General features: G+C 38.5%; 1 pseudogene across 1 annotated transcript; it reads left to right on the forward strand.

The window, feature by feature from the left end:
* The first annotated feature begins 1,873 nt into the window (after positions 1 to 1,873).
* Positions 1,874 to 3,204, forward strand: LOC111542058 (annotated as a pseudogene). Its single transcript, XR_002731424.2, has one exon. The product of XR_002731424.2 is annotated as an elongation factor 1-gamma-like (transcript).
* The last annotated feature ends 13,983 nt before the right edge of the window (positions 3,205 to 17,187 follow it).

The following is a 17,187-nucleotide window of genomic DNA, read 5'->3' on the forward strand; positions in this document are numbered from 1 at the left end:
AAGAAAGAGGTTCAATGAGGATGGGTTAGAAGAAAATATCCAGACTGAACTGAGGAAAACAGGATAGAAGATACAGAGAAGAATATAAAATATGTGAGGGAATGGTGAGAACATATAATGTACGAATAATTGGAACCACAGAATGAGAGGTAGGAGAGAATTAGGCAGATGCAGTATTCCAAGATAATTCTCTCAAACTGACAAAAGTTACCATCAAGCTAAGATTCAGGAATAGCTCCAAGCTCCAAGTTCCAAACAGGATATATACAAAGTATCTCAAACCAAGAAACATCATAGTGAAAGAGGTGACAAAGAAAAATAATAAAAGCAGCAAGAAAGAAAAGATGTATTACCTTTTAGGTAGCAGTAATATTGAAAGTAATACTATCCAGAGGAAAATAAGTCATGTATGAAAAAGACATTTGCACATGCATGTTTGTTTATAACAATACAATTCGCAATTGCAAAAATATGGAACCCACCTAAATGTCCGTTAACCGAGTGGATAAAAAATGTGACTCTCTCTCTCTATATATATATATATACACACACATACATACATATATATATATACACACACACACCATGGACTACTACTCAGCCATAAAAAGGAAAAAATAATGGCATTCACAGCAGCCTCGATGGAGCTGGAGACCATTATTCTAAGAGAAGTAACTCGAGAATGGAAAATCAAATATTGTATTTTCTCACTTACAAGTCAGAGCATGTATCCTATGCTTTTGTATCCTATGAGGATACAAAAGCATAGGAATACTATAATGGATTTTGAGGACTTGAGAGGAAGGGTGGAAGGGGGGGTGAGACATAAAAGACTACATACCAGGTACAGTGTACACTGCTCTGGTGATGGGTGCACTTAAATCTAGTAAACTACCACTAAAGAACTTACCCATGTAACCAAAAACCACCTGTTCCCCAAAATGATGGAAATAAAATTTTTTAAAAACCTTTAACTTCTCAATGAAAACAATGGAAGTTAAAAGAAAAGGTATGTGAGCTTCAAAAATTCGGGAAGAAAATAACTGGCAAGAATTCTATAGCCAGTAAAAATATTATTTAAAAACAAAGGTTAAATCAAGACAACTTTTAGACTACAAATGAGAGAATTTATCACCAGCAGATTTAATGAGAGTCCTTCAGGAAAAAGGACAATGATTCAGTTTGGAAGAAGAAAAACAAGAAGGAATGAAGATCAATAAGAAAACTGTAAATATGTGGGTAAATCCAAACTAATATTGACTGTTGTGATGGCTGATTTTATGTGTCAACTTGGTGGGATGAGAGGATGCCCAGATAGCTGATAAAACATTATTTCTGACTGTGTATATAAGGGTGTTTCTGGACGAGATTAGTATTGGAATTGGTAGACTGAGTAAAGACAACCGTCCTCACCAATGTGGGTGAGCATCATCCAATCTGTTGCGGGCCTCAGTAGAACAAAAAGGTGGAGGAGGAACAAATTTGTTTCTGTTAGAACAGGGACATCTGTCTCTCCTGCCACTGGACCTCAGGGATTGTGGTTCTCAAGGCCTTTGGACTTGGATTGGAACTCATGATACCAACTCCCCTGGTTCTCAGGCCTTTGAACTTGAACTGAATTACATGACCAGCTTTCCTGATTCTCCAGCTTGTAGACAGCAGATTGTGGGGCTTCTTGGCTTTCCTGTAATAAATCTCCACACACACACACACACACACACACACACACATTTGCACATAAATAAGAATATAGATATATATCTATATATAGATATATATTCTAATACAACTGTATTAAACAAGAATAACATCTTGCATGTTTGAAATATATATATATATATATATATATATATATATATTTTAGCTTTTTCTTTGCAGAATCACCATGGCGGCTGGGACCCTGTATATCTATCCGGAAAACTGGAGGGCCTTCAAGGCTCTCATCGCTGCTCAGTACAGCGGGGCTCAGGTCCGCGTGCTCTCCGCACCACCCCACTTCCATTTTGGCCAAACCAACCGCACCGCTGAATTCCTCTACAAATTTCCTGCCAGCAAGGTTTTGGGTGAGGATGGATTCTGTGTGTTTGAGAGCAGCGCCATTGCCTACTATGTGAGCAATGAGGAACTGCGGGGAAGTACTCCAGAGGCAGCAGCCCAGGTGGTGCAGTGGGTGAGCTTTGCTGATTCCGATATAGTGCCCCCAGCCAGTACCTGGGTATTCCCCACCTTGGGCATCATGCACCACAACAAACAGGCCACTGAGGAAGCAAAGGAGGAAGTGAGGCGAATTCTGGGGCTGCTGGATGCTCACTTGAAGACAAGGACTTTTCTGGTGGGCGAACGAGTGACATTGGCTGACATCACAGTTGTCTGCACCCTGCTGTGTCTCTATAAGCAGGTCCTAGAGCCTTCTTTCTGCCAGGCCTTTCCCAATACCAACCGCTGGTTCCTCACCTGCATTAATCAGCCCCAGTTCCGGGCTGTCTTGGGGGAAGTGAAGCTGTGTGAGAAGATGGCCCAGTTTGATGCTAAAAAGTTTGCAGAGACCCAGCCTAAAAGAGATACACCACGGAAAGAGAAGGGTTCACAGGAAGAGAAGCAGAAGCCCCAGGCTGAGGGGAAGGAGGAGAAAAAGGCGGCTGCTCCTGTTCCTGAGAAGGAGATGAATGAATGTGAGCAGGCGCTGGCTGCTGAGCCCAAGGCCAAGGACCCCTTCGCTCACTTGCCCAAGAGTACCTTTGTGTTGGATGAATTTAAACGCAAGTACTCCAATGAGGACACACTGTCTGTGGCACTGCCATATTTCTGGGAGCACTTTGATAAGGACAGCTGGTCCCTGTGGTACTCAGAGTATCACTTCCCTGAAGAACTCACTCAGACCTTCATGAGCTGCAATCTCATCACTGGAATGTTCCAGCGACTGGACAAGCTAAGGAAGAATGCCTTCACCAGTGTCATCCTCTTTGGAACTAACAATAGCGGCTCCTTTTCTGGAGTCTGGGTCTTCTGAGGCCAGGAGCTTGCCTTTTGGCTGAGTCCAGATTGACAGGTGGACGATGAGCCATACACATGGCAGAAACTGGATCCTGCAGTGAGGAGACCGAGACGCTGGTTCGAGAGTACTTTTCCTGGGTGGGGGCCTTCCAGCATGTGGGCAAAGTCTTCAATCAGGGCAAGATCTTCAAGTGAACATCTCTTGCCATTGCCTAGCTGCCTGCACCTGCCCTTCAGGGAGATGGGGGTCATTAAAGAAAACTGAACATTGAAAAAAAAGAAATATATATATATTTTTTAAATACATATATTATATATATATAGAATCAAATATATTTTAAATATTTATTTTAAAATGCAATATTTTAATTTAAAAATGCATTTAACATATATTTAAATATGTTATTAAAATATATGAAATTAATTATATATTCTCTATATATTAAATACATAAATAGATATCAATATATAATTTAAATATATGCCAGCCATAACACAAAAGGCTGGAAGGGGAAATGGAGTTAAACGTTTGTAAGGTCCTTGCACTTCAGAAGTTAGCAAGAGTACGACTTTATATTAGGCTACGATAAGACATGTTGTAAGCTCTAGAACCACCAGTAAAAACAGTGGAAAAAGTATATTTACTAAGTGTAGAAGAAAAATGGGATAATAAAATTTCTTAGTAAATTCAGAAGAAGACAAGAAAGGAGAGAAAAAAACTAGATAGCACAAATGGGACTTATAGTCAGATGCTACATTTATATCAGAATATATGAATACTTGCATTAAGTGTAAATTGACTAAACATTTCAGTTAAAAGTTATATATTGTCATACTGCATTAAAAAACAAAACCCAACTATAAGTTACTTATGGGAAACATATTTAGCTGGATCTAAGATGGCTGATTAGAAGCAGCTGTGGTCCGTGGCACTCACAGAGAGGAATGAAAAGGGGAGAGTGAATTCAGCACCTTCAACTGAAATATACAGGTTCTTGCACTGAGACTGACTAGGCAAACAACTCAACAAATGGAGAACAAAGAAAAGTTGGGGGTGCAGTGGCAGCCCACCTAGGAGCAGTACAGAGCCAAAGGGACCCCCACTCCCAGTCAAGGAAAATGGTGCGTGATAGTGCAACCCTGCCTGAGAAACCTTGCTTCTCCCATGTATCTTTGCAACCCACAGATCAGGAGATTCCCTCATGAGTCTATGCCACCAGGGCCTCAACTCTGATACACAGAGCTGTGTGGAGTCTTGGCCAGGCAACTACTCAGGCACACACAGAGACCCAGGAGTTTTACATATTCCAGCCCCAGGATTCCAGGCAAGGTGAGAAATCTATCCCTACATATCCCTAGGAAGGGGACTGAACCCGGGAAGTAAAGCAGTTAAAATTCCAGCCAGCCAATGGCAGGGGCTGGAATCTGCCTGAGACAGGTCCAAGTTCCTGGTGGGGAAGGGAGTTTAGATCTCTGTGGTTCAGTAGACTCAGCAGTTCCAGCCTGCCAGCTTTGGAGAGAACAAATTGTTCAGATGAGGAAGGGATCCCACTCAAAGGCAGCACACCTGGTCTACCAAAAAGCAGCCAAACTGCTTCTTTAAGCGGCTGCCTGATCCTGTTCCTCCTGACTGGGTGAGACCTCCCAACAGGGGCCTCCAGACACCTCCTACAGGCACACTGTGGCAGCAACAGGTCCCTACTCACCGTGGAACAGAGCTTCCAGAGAAAAGAGCAGGCTGCCATCTTTGAAGTTTCACAGACTTCACTAGTGATACCTCCAGGTATAAGAAAAAACAAGGCAACTGGGGCCTGGAGCAGACCTCCAACAAACTGCAGCAGCCCTATGGTAAAGTAGTCTGACTGGTAAAAGAAAAACAAACAGAAAACAAAAACATCACCAAAAAAGACCTTAAAAAAACCCATTCAAAGGTCAGCAACCTCAAAGATCAAAGTTAGATAAGCCCATAAGCTCATGAATATAAGAAGGAATCAGTGGAAAAAGTTGAAAACTCAAAAAGCTATAGTGCCTCTTTTCCTCCAAATGATTGCAGCACTTCTCCAGCAAGGGCACAGAACTGGGCTGAGGCAGAAATGGTTGGATTGATAGAAGTAGGCTTCAGAAGGTGGCTAATAACAAACTTTGCTGAGCTAAAGGAGCATGTTCTAACCCAATGCAAAGAAGCTAAGAATCATGATAGAACAATACGGGAGATAATAGCCAGAATAGCCAGTTTGGAGGGGAATATAAATTACCTTATGGGCCGGGCACAGTGGCTCATGCCTGTAATCCCAGCACATTGGGAGGCTAAGGTGGGCAGATCACGAGGTCAGAAGTTCAAGAACAGCCTGGCCAACATGGTGAAACCCCATCTCTACTAAAAATACAAAACTTAGCCAGATGTGGTGGTTGGTGCCTATAATCCCCACTACTCGGGAGGCTGAGGCAGGAGAATCACTTGAAACCAGAAGGCAGAAGTTGCAGTGAGCCGAGATCATGCCACTGCACTCCAGCCTGGGTGAAAGAGCGAAACTCCATCTCAAAAAAAATAAAAAATAAAAGACCTGATGGAGCTGAAAAACACAACACAAGAAATTCACAATGCAGTCGCAAGTATTAATAGCAGAATAGATCAAATGGAGGAAAGAATCTCAGATCTTGAAGACTATGTTGCTGAAATAAGGCAGACAAGAATAGAGAAGAAAGAATGAAAAGAAGTGAACAAAACCTTTGAGAACCATGTTGTAAAAAGACCGAGCTTGTGACTGATTAGGGTACCTGAAAGAGACAAGGAGAATGGAACCAAGTTGGAAAATATACTTCACTATATCATCCAGGAGAACTTCCCCAACCTAGCAAGACAGACCAACATTCAAATTCAAGAAATCCAGAGAACCCCAATAAGATACTCCATGAGAAGATAAACCCCAAGACATATAATTATCAGATTCACCAAGGTCAAAATGAAAGAAAAAAATGTTAAGGGCACTCAGAGAGAAAGGCCAGGTCACCTACACAGGGAAGCCCATCAGACTAACAGTGGACCTTTCAGTGAAAACCCTATAGGCCAGAAGAGATTAGTGGCCAATATTCAACATTCTTAAAGAAAAGAATTTCCAACCCAGAATTTCATATCCGGCCAAACTAAGCTTCATAAGTGAAGGAGAAATAAAGTCCTTTTCAGGCAAGCAAATCTGAGGGAATTCGTCACCACCAGGCCTGCCTTGCAAAAGCTCCTGAAGGAAGCACTAAATGTGGAAAGGAAAAATTATTTGCAGCCACTACAAAAACACTCTGAAGTATACAGACCAGTGACACTGTGAAGCAACTACATTAACAAGTCTGCAAAACAACCAGCAAGCATCATGATGACAGGATCAAATTTACATTTAATAATACTAACCTTAAATATAAATGGACTAAATGCCCCAATTAAATGACACAGAATGGCAAGCTGGATAAAGATCCAAGACCCATTGGTATGCTGCCTTCAAGAGCCCATCTCAAGTGCAAAGACACGCATACACTCAAAATAAAGGGATGGAGGAAAATTTACCAAGCAAATGGAAAACAGAAAGAAGTAAGGGTTAGAATCTTAATTTCTGATGAAACAGATTTTAACCAACAAAAATCAAAAAAGACAAAGAAGGGTATTACATAATAGAAGGGTTCAATTCAACAAGAAGAGCTAACTATTCTAAATATACAGGCACCCAATACAGGACCATCCAGATTCATAAAGCAAGCTCTTAAAGACCTACAAAGACACTTAGACTGCCACACAATAATAGTGACAGACTCTAACACTCCACTGTCAATAGTAGATAGATAATTGAAACAGAAAATTAACAAAGATATTCAGGACCTGAACTCAACTCTGGGTCAAGTGAACCTGAGAAATAGCTACAGAACTTTCCACCCAAAACAACAGAATGTACATTCTTATCATTGCCAGATGACAGTTACTCTAAGATTGATCACATAATTGGAAGTAAAGCACTCCTCAACAAATGCAAAAGAATTGAAATCATGACATTCTCTCATGCCACAGTGCAATCAAATTAGAACTCAAGATTAAGAAATTCACTCAAAACTGCACGACTACATGGAAATTGAACAACCTGCTCCTGAATAACCCTTGGGTAAGTAATGAAACTAATGAAACTAAGGTAGAATTCAAGAAGTTATTTGAAACTAATGAGACCAAAGAGACAATGTACTAGAATCTCTGAGACACAGCTAAAGCAGTGTTAAGAAGGATATTTACAGCACTAAATACTCACATCAAAAAGCTAGAAAGATCTCAAGTTAGCAACCTAACATGTCAACTAAAAGAACTAGAGAACCAAAAGCAAACAAACCCCAAAGCTAGCAGAAAAAAAGAAGTAACCAAGATCAGAGCTGGACTGAAGGAGACAGAGACAAGAAAAGCCCTTCAAAATATCAACAAATTCAGGAGCTGGTTTTTTCAAAACATTAATAAAACAGACTCTAGCTAGACTAGTAAAGAAGAAAAGAGGGAAAAATCAAAGAAACACAATCAGAAATGATAACGGGAATGTCCCCACTGACCCCACAGAAGTACAAACAACCATCAGAGAAAACCATAAACACCTCTATGCACATAAACTAGAAAGTCTAGAAAAAAATTGGTGAATTCCTGGAGACATATACCCTCCCAAGAGTGAACCAGGAAAAAATTGAATTTGTGAATACACCAATAACAAGTTCTGAAATTGAGGCAGTAATAAATAGCCTACCAACAAAAAAAGCCCCGTACCAGACAGATTTACAGCTGAATTGTACCAGAGGTATAAAGAAGAGCTAGTGACATTTCTACTGAGACTATTCCAAACAATTGAAAAGAAGGGACTCCTCTCTAACTCATTCTATGAAGGCAGCATCATCCTGATACAAAAACTGGGTAGAGATACAACAAGAAAATGAAAACTTCAGGCCAATGTTCTTGATGAATATCAATGCAAAAATTCTCAGCAAAATACTGGCAAACCAAATCCACTAGCACATCAAAAAGCTTGTCTACCACAATCAAGTCACCTTCATTCCCAGGATGCAAGGTTAGTTCAACATGCAAAAATCAATAAATGTGATCCATCACATAATCAGAACTAGAGACAAGAACCACATGATTATCTCAATAGATGCAGAAAAAACCTTCGATAAAATTCATCCCTTCATATTAAAAAGAAAACTCAATAACCTAGGTTTTGAAGGAACATACCTCAAAATAATAAGAGCCATATATGACAAACCCACAGCCAATATCATACTGAATGGGCAAAAGCAGGAAGCATTCCCTCCTTGCAAACCAGCACAATACAATGTTGCCCTCCCTCACCACTCCTATTAAACATAGTATTAGAAGTTCTGGCCAGGGCAATCAGGCAAGAGAAAGAAATAAAGGATACTCAAATAGGAAGAGAGGAAGTCAAACTATCTTTGTTTGCAGATGACATGATCTTTTATCTAGAAAACCCAGTCATCTCAGCCCAAAAGCTTCATAAGCTGATAAGCAACTTTAGCAAAGTCTCAGGATACAAAATCAATGTGCAAAAATTGCTAGCGTTCCTATACACGAACAACAGGCAAGCAGAGAGCCAAATCATGAATGAACTCCCATTCACAATTGCTACAAAAAGAATAAAATACCTAGGAATACAGCCAGGAAGGGAAGTGAAGGACCTCTTCAAGGAGAACTACAAACCATTGCTCAAGAAAATCAGAGAAGACCCAAGCAAGTGGAAAAACATTTCATGTTCATGAATAGGAAAAGTCAATATTGTGTGGCTATACTGCCCATAATAATGTATAGGTTCAATGCTTGTCCCATTAAACTGCCATTGACATTCTTCATAGAATTAGAAAAAAACTATTTTAAAATTAACATGGAAGCAAAAAGAGCTCAGATAGCCAAGACAGTCCTAAGCAAAAAGAACAAAGCTGGAGGCATCATGCTATCTTACTTCTAACTATACTGCAAGGCTACAGTAACCAGAATAGCATGGTACTGGTACAAGAACGGACACATAGGCCAATAGAACAGAATGGAGAACTCAGAAATAAGACCGCACATCTACAACCATCTGATCTTCGACAGATCTAACAAAAACCACTAATGAGGAATGGATTTCCTATTTAATAAATGATTCTGGGACAACTGGCTAGTCATACACAGAAAATTGAAACTGGACCCATTTCTTACACTGTATACAAAAATTAACTCAAGATAGATTAAAGGCTTAAAAGTAAAACCAAAAACTATAAAAACTAGAAGAAAATCTAGACAGTAACATTCAGGACATAGACACAGGCAAAGATTTCTTGACAAAAATGGCAAAAACAATTGCAACTAAAGCAAAAATTGACAAATGGAACCTAATTAAACTAAAGAGCTTCTGCACAGCAAAAGAAACTATCATCAGAGTGAACAGACAACTTACAGAAAAGGTGAAAATTTTTGCAGTCTATCCATCTGACAAAGGTCTAATATCCAGAGTCTACAAGGAACTTAAACAAACTTACAAGAGAAAAAGAAACAACCCTATTAAAAAGTAGGCAAAGGACATGAGCAGACACTTCTCAAAATAAGACATACATGCGGCTGAAAAACGTATGAAAAAATGCTCAACATCACTGATAATTAGAGAAATGCAAATCAAAACCACAATGAGATACCATCTCATGCCGGTCAGAATGGCTGTTATTAAAGTCAAATAATCAACAGATGCTGGTAAGGTTGCAAAGAAAAAGGAACACTTTTACGCTGTTGGTGGGAATGTAAATTAGTTAATCATTGTGGAACACAATGTGGCAGTTCCTCAAAGACCTAGAAGCAGAAATACCATTTGACCCAGCAATCCCATTACTGGGTATATACCCAAAGGAATATAAATCATTCTGCTATAAAGACACATGCACATGTATGTTCACTGCAGCACTGTTCATAACAGCAAAGACATGGAATCAACCTAAATGCCCATTAGTGACTGTATAAAGACTGGATAAAGAAAATGTGGTACATATACACCATGGAATACTATGCAGCCATAAAAAAGAATGAGATCATGTCCTTTGCAGGGACATGGATGGAGTTGGAAGCCATTATCCTCAGCAAAATAACACAGGAACAGAAAACCACACACTGTCTTTCCTCACTTACAAGTGGGAGCTGAATGATGAGAACACATGGACACATTGTGGGGAACTACAATGTGGGGCACTACATTGTGGGGCACTAGAGCCTGTTGGAGTGGTGGGTGGGGTGGGGAGAGCATCAGGAAGAATATCTAATGCATGCTAGACTTAATACCTAGGTGATAGGATGATTTGTGCAGCAAACCACCATGGCACATGTTTAACTATGTAACACAGCTACACATCCTGCACATGTATCCCTGAATTTAAAATAAAAGTTGAAGGAAAAAAAAAGACAAAATAAATCTCCAAAAAATGAAGACACTGATATTGGCAGTAAAATAATGTAAAATATATTCCAAGCAAACACTAACAAAAAGAAAGTTGTTATAACTATATTAATATCAAAATAGATTTACTCAAAAATTAGTAGAGATAATAAGATACATTTAATAATGATAAAAGAGTCAATCCAACAAGAACATAAGCACTTCTAAATTTGTAAGCACATGTTACAGATTAGATCATTGTTTGGCAAATATCCACTACTTCCCCTGACCCACAGGAGAAATACACTTCCCATCTCATTGCAGTTGGGCGTGGCCATGTGACTTACCATGGTTAGTGGAATATAAGCAGAAGTAGTGGACTACCTGCTCTGAATCTAGGCTTTAAGAGGTGTTGCATGTTTCCATTTATCTTTCTGAGAATTTCCAGCCTCCATGATGAAAAGCATATGCCCCAGGTAGGCACTGCACCTTCAGCCCAGGCCCCTGACAGACATGTGGAGCAGACCATGGTCAAGAACTGAGTCCAGCTGATAGAAAAAGTAGACCAATGGCTGGGCGCGGTGGCTCACGCCTGTAATCCCAGCACTTTGGGTGAATTGCTTGAGGCCAGGAGTTCGAGACCAGCCGGCCAACATGGCAGAACCCCATCTCTACTAAAAATAAAAAATAAAAAAATAGCTGGGCGTAATGCCACGTGCCTGTAGTCCCAGCTACTCAGGAGGCTGAGGCATGAGAATCGTTTGAACCTGGGAGGTGGAGGTTGCAGTGAACCGAGATGCCACCACTCCACTCCAGCTTGGTTGATAAGCAGAGTGAGAACTGTCTCAAAAAAAAAAACAAAAAAAACAAAAAAAAAAACAAAAAACAAAAAAACGCATGAGTATCTTGACCTCCTTGTATAAATCATTGCACCCCTCAACTACTCACTCTTTTCGTATGTACATGAAACATTTTCTAAAGTCACCATATACCAGGACATAAAAAACCTCAACAAATTTCAAAAGATTGAAATCATATGGAACATAATGTTCTCTAATTTTAGTAGAAATCAGTTTTAAAAGGATACCTAGAAAAACATTAAATGTTTGGAAAATAAGTAATAAACGTTCAAATAACCTACAGGTCAGAGAAGAAATAGCAATGGAGGTTAAATGTGATGTTTTCAGCTACCTGGCTGCTATGAGTTTGGCATGTTCAAATGTAGAAATACTATAGCCATCCTCTCTCACTGTTTTATTCATGTTTAATTATGTTACCAGTTACTAGTTAGAAAGTGGCTCTCTTTTGCAGTGATATTTACAGTTAAAAGACCTTTCCACAGTAATAGGCCATTTTAATTGTTACGGCAAATGAGAGCCAATGTTGAAGCCTAATTATTTCTTGGGCTAGGTGGAGACTGAAAGACTTCAAAGTGCTGTGTAAAAATAAAGGTAATTAGCAGTAACTGCATTATTAGATGCAAATGAAAGACTTTTCATTAAACAACATTATTTTCAGTATTTTACTGAAATGCCATTAAATTGTTTTAGAAAACAGCAAATGGCATACAAAAAGAGTCAGTTGTTAAAAAGAAAAACAATGATGACACTGACTCAAATGTTCATCTGTTATGCTTAGAATCAAATGAATAAAATTGACCGATGTAATATAAAGCAAGAAGATACAGCCTTGTATTATTAAAGCTAACATAGACACTTTTGTAACAGAAAGTGATGGTATCCATCCCATTGATGTAGTTAATTTGAGTTTTATGAGTTTTGAAATATTGTGTATGTTTAATTTGTTAGTTTGGTTTGGTTTCACAGTGTATTATAAATCATAAAGGCAAGGAAGTTATATCTTATTTTGTTTGAATGTATTTTTTTGATTACATGACTCCTTTTATATGAGATTCTTAAAGTAGTCAAATGCTTAGAGACAGAGGTAGAATGGTGGTTACCAGGGGCTGTACAGAGGGGAAAATGGGGAAGGTTTTTTTGTTTCAATTTTTATTTTACTTACAGAAGGTAAATGTACAGATTTGTTACATAAGAGTATTTCATGATGCTGAGGTTTGGAGTATGGATCCTATCACCTAGGTATTGGATAAGGAAAATATAATGCATATACACCATGGAACACTAAGCAGCCATAAAAAGTAATGAAATCATGTCCTTTGCAGCAACATGGATGGAGCTGGAGGCCATAATCCTAAGCAAATTAACGCAAGACCAGAAAATCACATGTCACATGTTCTCACTTCTAAGTGGGAGCTAAACATTGAGCATATGGACATAAATATAGGAATGACAGACACTGTAGGCTGCTAGAGGGCAGAGGGGGAGGGAATTTAAAAAACTACCTGTTAGGTACTATCCATATTTTTATGTTAAAATTGCATGAGGAAATGATGAAATTCCCCTTTCATTTAAAAGGGGAATGTATAACTTTTGGTAAGTTACATTTCTTAAGCATCCTGTGCATAATGCTGTAGAAAAACAATCATTATTTTCAGGAAAAAAGGTAAACAAAGATATGGTGAACATTTGAGTAAACCTAAACAAAAGCTGACTGTATAACTAAAATGCTAATAAAAATGTCTAATGTGTGGAGGAAAAGGAAAGAACTAAAATACTGGATTGAAATAGCATATAAATTGACGTTTTGATTTAAAGTGTCTTACAGCCTTTATATTGGCTTGGAAGAGGATAAAGATGCTAACTTTAGACTTTGTTAGGTGATGTTAGTAGGATAAAAAGGATAGCATAGCCAATAAAAGAAGAGACGAGCAGAGAGAAAAATGGAATAGGAAAAAGAGCCAGAAAGAAAAGGAAGACGAAGATGTGGGAAAAATAGAAATGGATCTGAATACACCAATAATAATAATTATTATTATTACCATTATTATTTGAGATGGAGTCTCACTCTGTCACCCAGGCGGGAGTGCAGTGGTGCAATCTCAGCTCACTGCAACCTCCACCTCCCAGGTTCAAGCAATTCTCCTGCCTCAGCCTCCCAAGTAGCTGGGATTACAGGTGTATGCCATCATGCCTGGCTAATTTTTGTGTTTTTAGTAGAGATGGGGTTTCACCATGTTGGCCAGGCTGGTCTCGAACCCCTGACCTCAGGTGATCCACCCACCTCGGCCTCTCAAAGTGCTGGGATTATAGGTGTGAGCCACTGTGTCCGGCATGAATACATTAATAATTATTATAATGATTATTGATGAAACTCTCCTCTTAAAAGAAAATAATTTTAAGACTGGATAACATAATCAAAATGCAGCTATATGTTGCTTACAAAGACATCTCAAAACACGAGAAGAAATACTGTTCAGTGAAAGAAGCAAATCATAGTAGAAAACATGATATGATTCTAGTTACATCAATTTCAAAAATAAGAAAAGCTCGAAAATCTTATTTAGGGATAACAAATAAGTGGTAAACTATAAATAAAAGCAAGGAAATGAGTACTGTGCAATTTGGGAGAATGGTCACCTCTGGGGAGAGGGAGACAGCAATATAATGGGGGTCACACACAGGGCTTCTAAGGCTCTGGAAGTATTCTGTTGCTTCAGTCAGGGGATGAATACACAGTTGATTGATGTATTTTTATTCTTTGCACTGTAAACACAATTTTGTAAATTGTAACACATGATAGCATTTATAGTTAAAAATAAAGATTGAGAGGGGACTGGAGTCCTCAAGAAAAAATGGGGGAAAAATAGTCTTGTGGCAAAATGTACAGAAGCAAGAAGTCACCTTCCAGAGCTCCTGACAGCACAGTGCAGGCCACCAGGTCAGGAAGCAGATAATTTTCAATGGAAAGCACCTGCACATGAAGTCCCATCTCATGTGGACCCTTGTGTCTGCCATTGCCTAGCCTGTCCTCGCTCTCTGGGACAAGATTTGGCCATTAAGAGTACACATATATGAACAAACAGGATACTTCAGATGAAATTGTTTCAGACGTTTAGTTCCAAGCCTTTTGTACTTAGGTTTGGGCCTTGAAGTGAAGAACTATAGAGCTCACCATCTTGTCCTAGACATTCTGAGTTTAGCAAAGATGTAGAAAGGGACTTGAATGATGCTTTGGGGCTTTCCAGCATCACCAATCATTATGGAAACACAAATCAGAACCACAATGAGATATCTTACTTCAGTTAGAATGACTATTATTAAAAAGAAAAAATAACAAATGCTGGTGAGGATGCAGAGTAACGTGAAGTCTTACACATTTTTGATGTGAATGTCAATTAGTGCAGCCATTATGGAGTCACCTCAAAAAACTGAAAATAGCACTACCATACAATCCAACAATCCTGCCAATGGAGATTTATCCAAAGGAGAGGAAATCAGTATATCAAAGGGATACCTGCACCCCCATGCTTATTGCAGCACTGTTTACAATAGCGAATACATGGAATCAACCTAAATGTCCACCGATGAATGAATAGATAAGAAAATATGGCATACATACACAATGGAATACTATTCAGCCACAAAAAGGAATGAAATCCTGTCATTTGCAGCAACATGGATGGAACTGGAGATCATTATATTAAGTGAAATAAGCCACGCACAAAAAGACAAATATCACATGTTCTCATTCAAATGTGGGAGCTTAAAAAGTTGATCTCATGGAGATAGCAGAATAATAGTTACTGGGAGGGATAATAGGGGCTGGGAGGGCTGGGTGGCAGGGTGAAGAGAGGTTAGCTAATGGGTACAAAGATTCATTTAGATAGAAGGAATAAGTTCTGATGTTCTATGCTAGCATAAGGTGACTAAAGTTAACAACAATGTGTATGTATTTCAAAATGGCTAGAAGTAGAATAGACTTGAAATGTTTCCATTACATACAAATGATAAATAGGATAAAGGTAATGAATATCCTAAATACCCTACTTGATCATTGCACATTCTACATTATGTAACAAAATATCACATGTACTCCATAAATGTACAAATATTGTGTATCAATAAAAAAAGGTAAATAAGTAAATGCCTCATACAAATAAAAAATTAACAGAATGCATTCAGTAGGAAAATAGAAAATGGTATGCTGATGATAAAATAGGAAATGTTAATAAACATTTCAGAAAGCACTAAATGTTATTTATGATGAAAAATAAATGCAAACAAATGAAAGAATTAGATCTAATCCCTATCAAATTGAAAAATATTAAAAAATGATTTTAAAACAATTCTTAGGCCTGGCAAGTAGTATTTCTAGACTCTAATATTCTCCCAGCTGGACTGTAATTTAAAACAAATACTTACGCAAACTCAAGAACAATATAAATCAAGATCATAAAATACTGATAACAGAGCAACAGAAGAGACAATGAGAATGAGAAGATGAGGGGTTGCAGTTTGAATGTAAGCCATGCTTTCACCAACAAAATTCATACATCCAGGATATATGTGGAAGGCTGGTGGGGTGGCCCACGATGGAGAATTACTGCATGAGGGTCTGCAGTAGGTGACAAGCATGCATGCCAGCTTGTGCCAGTAACTTCCCTAGTCTCCTAAGGGAGGACAGATTGTGTATAGATTGGTCGTTGGACCCATCCCTCAAAGATGCAGATGAGGAAGGGAGTGTTTGTAAGATGCAGACAATATATTGTTAACAACAATTTATATGACCTCATTTGTATCCTGTATTAGAGTTTGGTGTGGGGAAGGCCACCCTTTCCACTATGCCCATAATCTGGATTTAAACAGATCCACTTTAAGAGTTTATCTTAAAAATACAAAGAAAGGAGGAAAGGGTATAATGATGTTGTTATTAACTCTTCCCTATTTAAAAAAGTCCCTAAGTCCTGTTAGTCCTCACTCTATCTTGAAATTGGATCACTTAGAGGAGAACCAGATGCTCCACCTGAGGTATATGATTGACTACACTCTCGTGAATAAAACCCCCCTTTCCCTTGGAAAAAAAAAAAAAAACTTTCTTGACAGTTTTTAGAATAACTGACCCAAATGATAATTTCTATTGATATATAATCATTACACTTATTGTAGAAATATACTTTGAAATGAAGTATACTTTTTTCTAAGAAAAGTGGGGTTTTTACACTCACATCTTTAAAAATTGTAAAATATTTCTCTTGTTCATCTGCTACCCATTCCCCCACTATAGGGGGAATTTCTATAGAATTTATTATACACTAATTGTATGGAATTTATTATGCACTTAAGATTAAAAGTTTATAATAAAAATATAAAACAAACCAATAATGATTATTACTTCAAGTTTTAATAAATCAAGAAAATGCCAAATAAAAAGAAAATCTTGTTTTGTTTAATACTTAAGGATAGAAAGACAATGGTACCTGGTAAGTATTTCATTAAAGGGAACATGTGAGCCAGCCTTCACATTGGGTTTTGAGCTTATTGTCCCCCAACCCCATATATCTTTTGGGACAAGAAATAAATGTGTTTGATTAAATGCATATGCACATCACTCTGAGAAAGAGGGGCCAATACATAGTTCCCGCACACAAAAGGGCAATGATGTCACTCGAAACAGTGTGTGTGTCAAGGCCACTTGGACAAGGGGTTCAGGAAAGGCTTGGCTAAATGGGCCTGGCAGATGCTGAGTGTACTCATTGACTTGGTATCCCCAGGGTTGAGTGAAACATCATTCTGAGACAGCACAGACATTCATCACCTTGGATCGTAAGGAAGTCCCCATTCTAGTCACCAAGCAACCAGATTCTATGCAAGACATTCACAATGTTATTATAGCACACCTGAAACAGTTA

This window comes from Piliocolobus tephrosceles, chromosome 10 (genome assembly GCF_002776525.5).
Source record: "Piliocolobus tephrosceles isolate RC106 chromosome 10, ASM277652v3, whole genome shotgun sequence".
Classification (NCBI taxonomy): domain Eukaryota; kingdom Metazoa; phylum Chordata; class Mammalia; order Primates; family Cercopithecidae; genus Piliocolobus; species Piliocolobus tephrosceles.